The sequence below is a fragment of the Asterias rubens genome, chromosome 11 (assembly GCF_902459465.1).
Source record: "Asterias rubens chromosome 11, eAstRub1.3, whole genome shotgun sequence".
Taxonomy (NCBI): domain Eukaryota; kingdom Metazoa; phylum Echinodermata; class Asteroidea; order Forcipulatida; family Asteriidae; genus Asterias; species Asterias rubens.
Window position 1 is genome coordinate 1,002,920 of NC_047072.1, and position 12,253 is coordinate 1,015,172.

Here is a 12,253-nt window from a genome sequence, read left to right on the forward strand (position 1 = left end):
AGACTTACTTGGAGGCTAAATGAAAACATTTTTTTCTTATTTATGCAAATTGACTCCTTGTTTCTTTCAGATACTATTAGGGCAGAACAGGGGAAATGATTGGCGAAATGTGTGAATGTTGCATGCATGATTGACTATGGCATACAGTCATAGAATGTTATGATAAAGAAATTTAACTTAAGGATTTTCAAACTTTTCAAAATGGCTGCCATTGCTTGTTTATTTTACCAATATTTGTTCCAAAGACAAAAATCTGCGATGACCCTATCTTTCTTAGTACATACTCTGCACTGCATTGCATGCTTGTTTCGCCAAAGGTTAATGATCTACCTGACATAGGCTACTTTACTTTATCAAAACTCAGTTAAAGGATATCTTTGGACAGTCAAGGTTGTTCGTTGTCAGTCATTCTTTACCCTTTGAACTTTTTGAAATAAGTTTGAACCTTTGTCCCAACTCCCTTTTTCCTTCGGCTGCTCTCCTCGTGTGTTTCTTTGACGATTTCTCTCACGACTTGTCTGGACACCAGACAAACGAGCCGGCAGTTGGATATTTCAAAAATAGTCTGTTCCCCCGAGACAGCATTGGTTTTACAGACCCAACAATTTCATGATACAAGGATTTCATTGGTTAATGTGCAGTGACGTAAGCTTTCCTCACCTGTGTTTTGATTGGTCCGAGGTGATGTTTGTCAGCTTCTATTTTGGTCGTCTGCATGTAGCGTGAATAATAATTGTGTGTGCGTGTATAATGTTGTTTTATATGTATAAATGCATGTATGATTTGACTGTGAATCTACATGTGAAGTGAAGCCGAGGTCAAAGGTGATTTGGGATGGGGATTGACATAGCCTCAATGCTGATAATGTGTGAAGTAAGTCACAGGCCTCGACGTGTGATGTCAGATGTCCAGGCTACTTTTAAACATCATTATACGCGTCATCATGGTGATGTCCGGCCGTGCAATACAGCACATAGCCATTGCTCAGTGGCTAGTCTGTTCGTTTTGTTGACTGTTCTTTTCCATTGTTTGGCACGTTTAGTGGCTTGGTGAGGTTGCTTTGTTTCAATATCAACCATCCCCAGATTATCAAAGAGCTTCTGTTATAACTAATAAGGAAAACTACTAGAAAACTACGTTGAAAACTTTGGAGCAAGTCGAATCGCAAACGTATGGTGTGCGTTTTCTTTTTTTCAAATAGGCTGGTTTCTTTGGATTGAAAAGAGATTACCAATCGCTGTAATTTTGAAACATGGTTTTGACGTAGATGATCGTAGAGGATCGGTCGTCTTGACCCCAGAATGACCCCACACCGTGGCTGGTGGTTGACCCTTATATTGGCTGTAGTCAACCACAACAACAGTGACACATCTACAAACAAACAAACAAACCAGCAATTGAACAACCAACAAAGGGACTATCAACCACGTATTTTTTTTTAGAATGAAGTAGAGCAATAAAGGAAACCCTCGAATCTTTGCCAGCGATTCTTTCTGACTTTTTGTTTTCGTTTTGCAAAATCTAAAGGAGTTATTCTTCAAGTGGACGTCATGCGAGTTGGCGTCCGGGACCTAGCTAGGGGGCACCGCTCGGTGCACGGGTCCGAAGAGGGACAAACTACGCGTCAATCCTCATTGATTTACCCCCTAGGGGAATTGGAAAAAGCACAGAGCAGGAGCAAACAAGGGAGCACAAGGTTTCGAGATGTTATAACCCCGGAGTTGTTGAAGACGACAGAAGAAGGAAAATGGATGGATGGCTGATGATGACAATCTCTTAAGACTATGTCAGAAGAAAAAACAGCGAGTTGTTGAAGACCATGAGAGAAATTATTTCACAGAGTGTATGATTTGTGGGGAAGAGAGGGCATGGACCTAAGGACGGTGACTAAGAATGTTTTTAAGTATCGCCCTCGCCAATACAAACAGCGTTGGAATTAAAATGTACACTTAAACAAGTGTCAAATTACAGGTGGTGGCGAATTAGCATAGGTTATTGGTTAGAAAAACTCAATATTTAGCTGGAAACATTAGCATAAACTAATCTCACAAAAAAGTTTGGTAATTTGTGTATAGTTACCTTTCTGAAAAATTTCTCAGATTTTGTAAGTTTAGCATTGTTCTTCTTAGTGTTTATTGGGGTGTTTGTTCTTTATGTATAATTACTGCAAAGGTGTATCAATGGACGTCTGATGTTTACACGTTTGCACAATATTACAAACGTCGACGCTGAGGAACACTGCGACAAAACTTTATAGGTGATTGTATAATTATTGTTGTATGAGTTTAGGATACTGACAAAGTTTCAAAGCTAACTACTATATAAACATTGGTTTGTATACACGATCCAATGGAAAAATATATATATACAGTCTTACAAAGCGCACGGGTCCACCAATAGAAAAAAATTTGATCTGTGATTTTTGTATCGGGTTATGAAATGGGTTTTCATGGACTATTATTAACGATCTTTTCTTAGGAAATACCGACAAATATCTGAATATCACTTACTCAGAATTCAAGTCTGCGTTTCCCCCCCCCCACCCCCCTCATCAATATAAAATAAAAACCGATCCACATCTAACATAGCCTCGGAACTGTGCATCCATGGCCAACCAAACTTCCATCTGAGAGTACGGGGTTTTTTACCTTCACGACCGTGCCGCGTCTAATCTACTCCGTGGGGCGATTTTGATTGATTCTCCCGGGCCCCCAGCTTAAACCTCTCGGTCTTAATCCTGACCCCCCTCGTACCAGATAATTATCTCCCTCCAACTGGCCGATAGGCTTCTACTGATTTCAACCTACTTTCTCCCCCTATGAGATGTCTAGGTTTTTTTTTTGTCCTTTTTCCCCCATCTTGAAGATTGCCATTAGTCTGTTTAGATTCAATCATTTTTCAAGATGGATTTTTTCTTATTTTTGGGGAGGCATTTGCACAGCCGTTGAAAATGTTTGTTTTTAATTATAGGAGCGTAAAAAGGTAAAGGGTGGTGAGTATTGGTCATGATGATGATGATGATGATGATAATGATAATGATCGCGAATCATAATAATTCATATTTATGATAACATGTAAGCTTTAAAGGAAAGACAGTATCACCCTATAGTTGCCTACACAAATCAAATTCAACGGCATAACCTTTCACCTTTCCCCCAACTCCCTTGCCGCACTCTCCTCCCCAACCTTCATGCCTCACCTTCCCTTTACCATCAACCTTCCAATCCTCTTTCCCTTCCCTCACCTCTATTCACAACCCTCTAATCTCACATCTCACTCCCAACCTATTTTCCCTACCTCCCCATCCCATGTTTTCTCCCCGGACCTCTCTCTCCATCTCCCACTCCCCCACGTTCATTCCACACCCTCCCCCTCCCCACCGACCTTCCCCCACCCCACCCCCTCAAACTCAAAATCAGCCGATGGAAATGACGATCAAGGTAGTCTTGCAAAAGTCCTTCTGTGAAATGTCTCACTAAAATGTCACCCGATTTGAATGAAGCAGAACGTGATCCACTGGATGATTTTGTTTCAACCTCTATTGATTATGTTAATGATTTTGATCCAGGTGATGACTATGGGATATTGGATCTTCAAGACACATTCCGATTAACCTCTGTCCTACTTGTATTTTTTCACCAAGTCTCGTAAATGAAGCAAACATTGTCTCGTAAAGGTTGTTCTTTTGTTTTCTTTCTTTTTTTATGACAAAACACAACACTGATGATTGTGATAATGATTTGATCTTGAATTGATAACGATCGTTTCAAGTTCATTTCAAATTGACAGCTTAATATTAGCTTATTGTACGCCAGGTAAATAAATGTGAGATGTAATTTACATCAAAGACTAGAATTTATTTATTTTTATTTTAGTTTTTGATTGTGTGGGGTAGTGTTTATTATTACTTTGTTTGATGTGGTATTGGAATGTTTTTTTTGTGTTTTTTTTTTTTTTTGCCACCAACTTGGCCATGTTCCCTGTATCCAATAACAGTAATGAATGCAAATGTTCGTCATTCAAAAGAAAAACCAGACTATTGCTCTTCCAGCCTCGGTTTTGTTACATTTATTTGAACGGGAGAGAAAAAAAAACAAGATGGCCGCACCGTGATAAATGTCTATAGCAGCCACGCTCGAGTTACTCATGTCATCTCGGCCAACATTGATGTATGGTCACCCCATACAAACCTTCAACCCATATTCGTCATCTTGAAAGGTTACTTGAGGTCACTCGTGACTCGTTCTCGATCATACTCAACACGATATCCATATTGACCTTAAAGTAGATTACTGGGGTTGATGACGGGGGTTCTGTGGTGAGATCGAGTCAATATTGAGATATTCTCCTTATTAAGTAGTGATTCTGAAATCTGTCTCTGACTGAATCACTGTAGAATCCATAATGTATGGCTTAGATACATGTACAGTCATGAGGGAACTGGACGAGAACTGGATGGATGGGTGCTACACAAAACTTCTGCTGAAATGCTTCAATGTCGATGGATTCATTATAAGACAAATATTGAACTGAATGGCAATGAACCAAAACTATCCCCACACCAATTTCAACAGCGTCGTCTGAGACTAGCAGGGCATTCACACAGAAACACCAAAGAACCTGTCTCTCAGCTAATCACCTGGTCACCAAAACATGGAAGGAGAAACAGGGGAAGACAGAAGCTCATCTAAAAACAGATGTAGTTGCCAGGTAAATCGGTGTACTTCAAACTGATCTCTCCAACCTACCTAGATATAGACAGAGTAACAAATAATGTTGTTCTGTCACACGAGGTGTATTTTGTAAAATTTCGCAGCCATGCTTAAATCAAGCGAGGGATCCTCGTTAAATTGCTGCCGTCTGAAAAAGGCTGAAAGTTAAATTTATAATCACAGGCAAAGACTTCACTTGCAACTGTGAATGCTAACCCTTTTCTTACTCGTAGTAAAAACGTTCAGCCGTGTTACAAAACGCCGACCCAAAAACTAAAAACGTAAAACACGATAAAACTTCAAACAGATTAAACTATGAAATGCTTTTACCAACGAATGTGTACAAAAGGTATTACTATAATACTTAACAGTAAACCTTCGTGTACAACCATGTATGATGTTTGTTTTGAGGGAATGGTGGCTCTCTGAAAAGAGCCGATAGAAAGAGAACGTGTACAAATTACTTCTGCATTTTTACATCCGTGTTGTAAACTTTCATGGAGTGGATTATTTTTTAGAGTTGCCAGCCTCTATCAATGGTTGGGGAAAACAAACCGAGTGGGACAATTCCCCATCAGGTAGTGGATCACTGGGATTGATTTAAATGAGTTTGGAACAAATTGCCTATTCGCTTATTAGATGGCTCCTTTCATGCGCAGTTGTAACGTGATTCATAACTGTTGAGTGCGTACAAACAACCATTCTAAAAAACATCCAACACTGTGTTGTTGCAGTTTTCCCAAAGCGCGAATAACACTATGTGAAGTTACTAAAATATAATTGTCAGCATAAAAACTAACTTGGTAACGAGCAATGGAGAGCTGTTGATAGTATAACACATTGTGAGATATACGCTCCCTAGTAACGTAGTTTTCGAGAAAGAAGTAATTTTCCACGAATTTGATTTTGAGACCGCGGACTTAAATTTGGAGGTCTAGAAATCAAGCATCTGAAAGCACACAACTTCGTGTGACAAGGGTGTTTTTTTCTTTCCTTATTATCTCGCAACTTCGACGACCGAATGACCGACGTAGCATGAGCAAGATGCTACAAATCTTTTCTGCAGTCAAGTTTTTTCTTCTTTTTCATAACCGTACGGTACTGTGTTTGGAATGATTGTGCGTTGTGTGTGTTTTTGGTTGTCTTTTACGAGTCGAACGTGCCCGGAACGTTAAATAACGAGAGCCCTGGCGTAGAACAGACGGATGAGGGCGCTAGAGTGCATAGGGGGTGGTACGTGTTGTGAGCTTAGCAGGTTTTTTTATGTTAATTTATTTACGATGAAAGTGAGAAATTAGCATTTTATCGACTCTCTTTCTCTGTTAAGCCCCGAAGAAAGCCTCAATGTATTACCAATAATACATGATAGTTGTTATATTGCTGCGTTATTTGAAAGTGTACTTCACTTTGTTTTAGTTGTGAGAGGTAAATATAATCTAACCGTAGTTGCAAAGAATATGACCAAAAAACAGGGCCCAATCTCATAGAGCTACTAAGCACAACAATTTGCTGAGCATGAAATTTTTGACTCGATAAAAACAGGATTACCAACCCAATTTCCACGTGATTTTCAGGATAAGCAAACAACATCTAAAAACCAGTAACAAGCAATATGCAACAAATGGAAATCTGGTTGGTAATCCTGTTTTTATCAAAGAAGAAATTTCATGCTGAGCAAATTTTCGTGCTTAGCAGCTCTATGAAATTGGACCCAGATCTACGGGGATACTCCACCAATCCCTGCTACTGTTGCCCAACACGGAGTCCGCTTTACAGGTCACTCCTTTCGTGCCAGGTCACTGGAGACTGACGTGCCCATATACAGGCCCTCGACCACTCAACTACATCGACGTGATCGGTAGAGGTACGGAGTCTGAAATCGTGGACCTTCCAAACATGATGAGGGATAAACACCTCTCTGGCGTGACGTTGTGCATGGAATCTCGGTTGTGACCGCTAAATGATGATGAAACTGTTTGTGAAATGAGCAATTTACCAATCGAACCAGAATAATAATTTATACAAGGGTTTTTGTTTTTCTAAAAATAGTAAACACGATTTCGTAATTTGAGCTCAAATTTTCACATATTGGTTATTTTATGTTTATGTTGAGACACAACAAGTGAGAAGACTGGTCTTTGACAATTACAAATAGTGTCCACTGTCTTTAAGGTAAACTATATGCAATGCACACAATGTTCTGTGATTAAACCTGTCTGCTACCTGTTTCAACTGTTAGGTTAAGCAAATACACCCCGTGTTCTTCGGTATACATCGTGCCGCATAAAGACTGTGGCAAACAACCATCATGCCTCACAACACTACACTCATCGTCATCATCATTATCATCACCTTGTCCTCCTCACCGCTAAAGATGTCACTCTCAAGAGGAACCTTCAGGGGGTCAAAGGTCAACGATCGCTGATTGAACAGTCTCCACAACAAACTCCCGCCACTGGTTGCCCGGGGGGAGCTCCCAGGTACGGCAAACGGGGACGTTTAGGAGTGATGTCACTGCCAATTAGACTTCCTACTAACCTGTAAGCAACACTGAGCGTTTCCTGTCGCCGGCTTGGCACCCCCCGGGGACCGAGACACCAGGGGGACTAGGGGGTAATTTTTCTCAAATTGGGTAGCTGCAGGACCTTTATGTACGACCAAGAGAAATGCTTCTCAGCTCAAGTTGCATAGCTTTTATTGGCATTTACGAAATGCGATCTAGGTGTGCGGTGGCTGTGTGTTTTAAAAAGTGCTTGTAGACAACTTTTTTTCTTTTTTTTTTTTGCTTTCTTCCTTCAAACCAAACGCGTTTGTTGTTCAAGGAGCGAGCGACAGTTTACGTGAGATAAGAGGATTCGTTTAGGGCGAATGGGAACGAGGAATGTCAGATCTTGGGACGAAGTACTTCAAATTCAGAGATGCAGAAAGACTGAAGTGTTATTACTAATGGTTTTAACGTTCCGATATCCTACATCGGTCATCTTTGTTTATGAGGCTAGACTAACATGCCCAATACTGTACAAATGCTACAATAATCAGACCCGGCTAAATAGGCATTTCATGGTGGGGTGTCAGTGTATATTAATTTGGTTTGTGGTAACACCAAGTGTAAATTTACCAGCTAAGTATATTAAGATATTTTGAGAATTTGCCAAAAATGTCCGGTACTGTACATTATGGCCTGACCGTTTACATACAAATGTGGTTATTGCACCCTAACCGTTCGTGTCTACCGTTTCTTAAAGCCATTGGACACTTTCGGTAAACAGTATTGTCCAAGGCCCACACTTCGTGTATCACAACTTCTATATAAAAAAACAAACCTGTGAAATTTTAGGCTCAATCGGTCATCGGAGTCGGGAGAAAATAACGGGAAAACCCAGCCTTGTTTCCGCACGTTTCCTCGTGTCATGACATGTGTTCACAATAAGTTCGTATTTCTCGCTATCGAGAATTGATATTGTTTTAATGTTTTCTCAGACAGTAAAGTATTTCATGGAATAATATTTCAAGGGAAGTCTTTCACCATTACCTTCTGTAAACCCTGTAAGTTTTTTGTAAATCTGTGAACTTTTTTTTTTCATTGTACCGAAAGTGTATAATTGCTTTAAAGGGTTGTGATACCTTTTGTAGAGTTTTAGGCCATGACATGAATTTGAATGAATATGTCTGTAATATAACTCAGCTGTAGAAGTTTTAGCTTCACTGGTCGTTAAATTCTTAGATAACAAAAAATTAATTCCGTTGTACACGCTAAAGTAATTTTCGTGAAATTATTTTACTCATTCCTCAAAAACTACAGCACCTCAGGAAGTAATTCTTTAAGGGAAGCTTTCTATCATCATTATCTTCAAGCCATCTATGGTTTTTTTTTTCTTTTTTTCTTACTAAAGCCTGTCAAGATTTTATTTCAAAGGGTGATCACGTTTTGAGATATAGGCGAAATCGGGAGCGAATAATTAATATTCAAGAATGAAAATGGTATCTTTAATAGGAATACAGTCTTTTCCGACAGTAACGTTTCTCAAATTCAAATTTTATAATGCATCTCTGTTATGGACACGCCAATAGATATATCCGGTCAGAAATTATTTTCATAAAAAGATAAAACGACATGTTTGGAGACTAGATTTGTAATCTTCTGTTATAATTACCCCTGGGGTTTCACCATCACGTTGGCACAGTGCGTTTAACGTTTGCTGTGAATACCAATTAATGCTGGCCATTATTTCAATTGCGCAATCCCACCTCGAGGTGGTTTCAATGAGTCATTGCAAATTGAAGGAATAAGGATCATTGCTCATGTGACTGTTACATTACAGATACATTGAATGGTGGGTGTAATGATATAAATAACACAAGTTAATCTCAAAGCTTGCCAATGATAGTTTAAATGTCACAAACCGATGGTTGATTGGTTGATACGTATTTCCAAAAATGTTTCTCACAATGTTTTATAATATCAACAGCTCTCCATTGCTCGTTACCAAGTATTTTTTTTATGCTAGCAATTATTTTAAGTAAAATAATTACTAATAGTGTGCAGTGCCTGTAATCACACCAATCTTCTAAGCACTTAAAATATTACTAAGCAAAAAAGACCACCAACCAAAATGATACACTACAGTACAGCGCTTGCGACTGGTGCTCCACTTATTTACGCTTAGCACTTATAGATTCTTCTGCTTAGCAAGTAGTTTCGGGAGTTTAGGGTTAAGATCCTATAGCTTCTCTCAAGTAAACAGATATAGGGGGAAATATACTCAACTAATTCCCTCCTAAATAAAATTTCGCGCGAGATTTATCGACTAGGTCCATACCCCCTGCCGTTCAAGTTGGACCATCGGCAATGTTACTCTAAGATTGACGCAGTTCCTAGGCGAAACCCCAGCGGTCCCCGTCTGCCTAATTCCCTCAACGCTGTTTTCCTACCTACGGCGGGTTTTCAGTTGTTTCCCTTTTTTATCCAAGGTATAAGCGAGAAGAAGAAAAAAAAATCATTAATTCCAGTAAATTAGAGCCATGATTGCGCGGGTAAATACTGCGTTTCCACACCAGTGCGTAAGCTTTTTGCTACGGGCGAGAGTCTCACACTGGCTCGGTTATTTATGATTGCTCATAAAATAGCAAATTACTGGCAAGATGAGGGGGGTAAAAACCCGGATAGAAAGAATAACACTTTTTGGATATGTCATAACCTTGCCACAATGGAAATCAACAAAATGATTGTGTGAATTATTGGGTTTGGATGCCCCCCCTGTGTTTTGTAACGAGTGTGGTCTTTATCACATCACAGGGAAAGGGTGAGAGAGGGGAGCCGCCATCTTTGTCTGGCACACCGTGTTCGTAAGCATGGTTACACACACTTTCTGAATGTAGGCGCCTGGAAGCACAACATATATTTCGTGTGCAACAAAGGTGTTTTTCTTGCATTATTCTCTCGCATATCCGATTACCAATTGAGTTCAAATTTTCGCAGAGTTGTTTTTTATGCATTTGTCATTTGTTGAGATACACCAAGTGAGAATTCTGGTCTTTGACAATATAGGTTTTCTCGGTCAATTTCGGCAAATGAGCAGCCAATTTAACCACCAAGCTATTCTATTTCGCGCGAAATCGAATGCTACTGAAAAGGGTCATTCGATTTCGTTTTATGATTAGTCAAATGTAATGTTGCGTCATTCGATTTCACAAAATATTCATTCAATTTAACAATTCATCAAAGCAGCATTTAAATTCTCAGACGCTTCTTGAGGCGTGTGTGTCACGCCGTAACAACTGGAGAGGCAAAACAGCTTTAATTCGAACGCATGAAAATGAAATTGACTGCTCATTTGCCGAATTTGACCGAGAAAACCTATATTACCAAAAGGAGTCCAGTGCATTTAAATTTTAAAGAAAATCTCGAAGACAGTTACATGCATGTAAACTCAGCAATAATGGGTTCAACATGTCAGAATAGTTCAAACAATTTTATCAGCTAATAATGTCAAGGACATTTCAATAAATCAGTACCTTACCAAATAATATGATTTAGTTCTAATGACAGGTTCAATGTGTCAGAACAATTCACACTTCAAATACAATATTCTAGAACCGAAAGGTGAGAATAGAGGGGAAAAAACGTTTTAGTCTTCTTGTTTCACCGATGTGTCATGTCCAAGAATCTCGAAAGAAAAACTGCCTATAAACTAGTTCAATTTGATTCGAGTAAACCCAGTCACTAAAACGCTCGTCAGCGTGCATCAAGTGCCTAGCCGAAGGCTGGGTTATATAGAGATGTTATTGTATGCATTTTGTCTATGAGGGACAAGGCCTACGAAGCAATAACACAGCCAGGGCGATTTGGAGTAATTTTCATGCCGAGGTTTACTCTCTCCGGCTTGTGTTTCCCCGCGCTGGGTTCGCCTAAAACTAACAAAATAACATTGACAAAAAGAGGGTGAGTTTTTTTTTGTCTTTCCTGTGCCCGTTCTTTACGAGGAAATCAGATTTCACAGAGAATCAGATGTTAAGGTTTTTATTCTTGTTTTACTTCTCTCCAACCAGAAATGGACTCAGGCATTTTTAAAGATAACATTCTCTGTATCTTTTTTTTTTCTGGACACATTGAGAGGACCATAACACACTATTGTTTCACGCCCTTAGTGTGCAGTTATCAACAGGTTTCGGGTGTATCTTCTAAGGACTTGCCAAAGTGCTTGAAATTTATTTTCATAAAAATGCTCCGGGGATAGTTGCACATCTTGTGAGTGTGTGAAGTTTGATGAGTTTGACCCTACGGTAACAGTTTTTTGACAAGAGGTTTTTTTTTAATAAAGGTGGAAAAGAAAAGAAAATTTCAGTCAGGATTTAAATTCTGATAGATTGACACATAATCGATATATGTTATCCTTGCTGGTCAGATAAGTGTAGAGGTATTTGCCCCCAACTCCCGGTTCGATTCTCAACAAGGCACTAAATGTAGATTTTGTTCCCCTACTATTATTCATGGCGAGAAGTTTGTTGATTATGAAGTGAACACAAGCACCTTCTGGGATTACTTAAAATAGTGTTCATTCGAAAATTAAGTCGTATTCATGAAACCTGATAGTCTAAACAGATAAGAAACCTGAAACCTAAAACAAAAATGGCAACAGCTGTTTTTTGCTGTAACAACCATAATTTCAGGAAGTTTTCAAGCTTGTTTGATGTAAATTTTATATATAAACGTACCACTGTCTGCGACAATTTTGTTAAAGGCAGTGGAAACTATTGGTAATTACTCAAAATATTTGTTACATAAAACCTTACTTGGTAACGAGTAATGGGGAGCTGTTGATAGTATAAAACATTGTGAGAAACGGCTACCTCTGAAGTGACGTAGTTTTCGAGAAAGAAGTAATTTTCCACACATATATTTCGAGACCTCAGAATTAGATTTTGAGGTCTCGAAATTTAAGCATCTGAAAGCACACAACTTCGTGTGACAAGGGTGTTTTTTCTTTCATCATTATCTCGCAACTTCGACGACCAATTGAGCTCAAATTTTCACAGGTTTG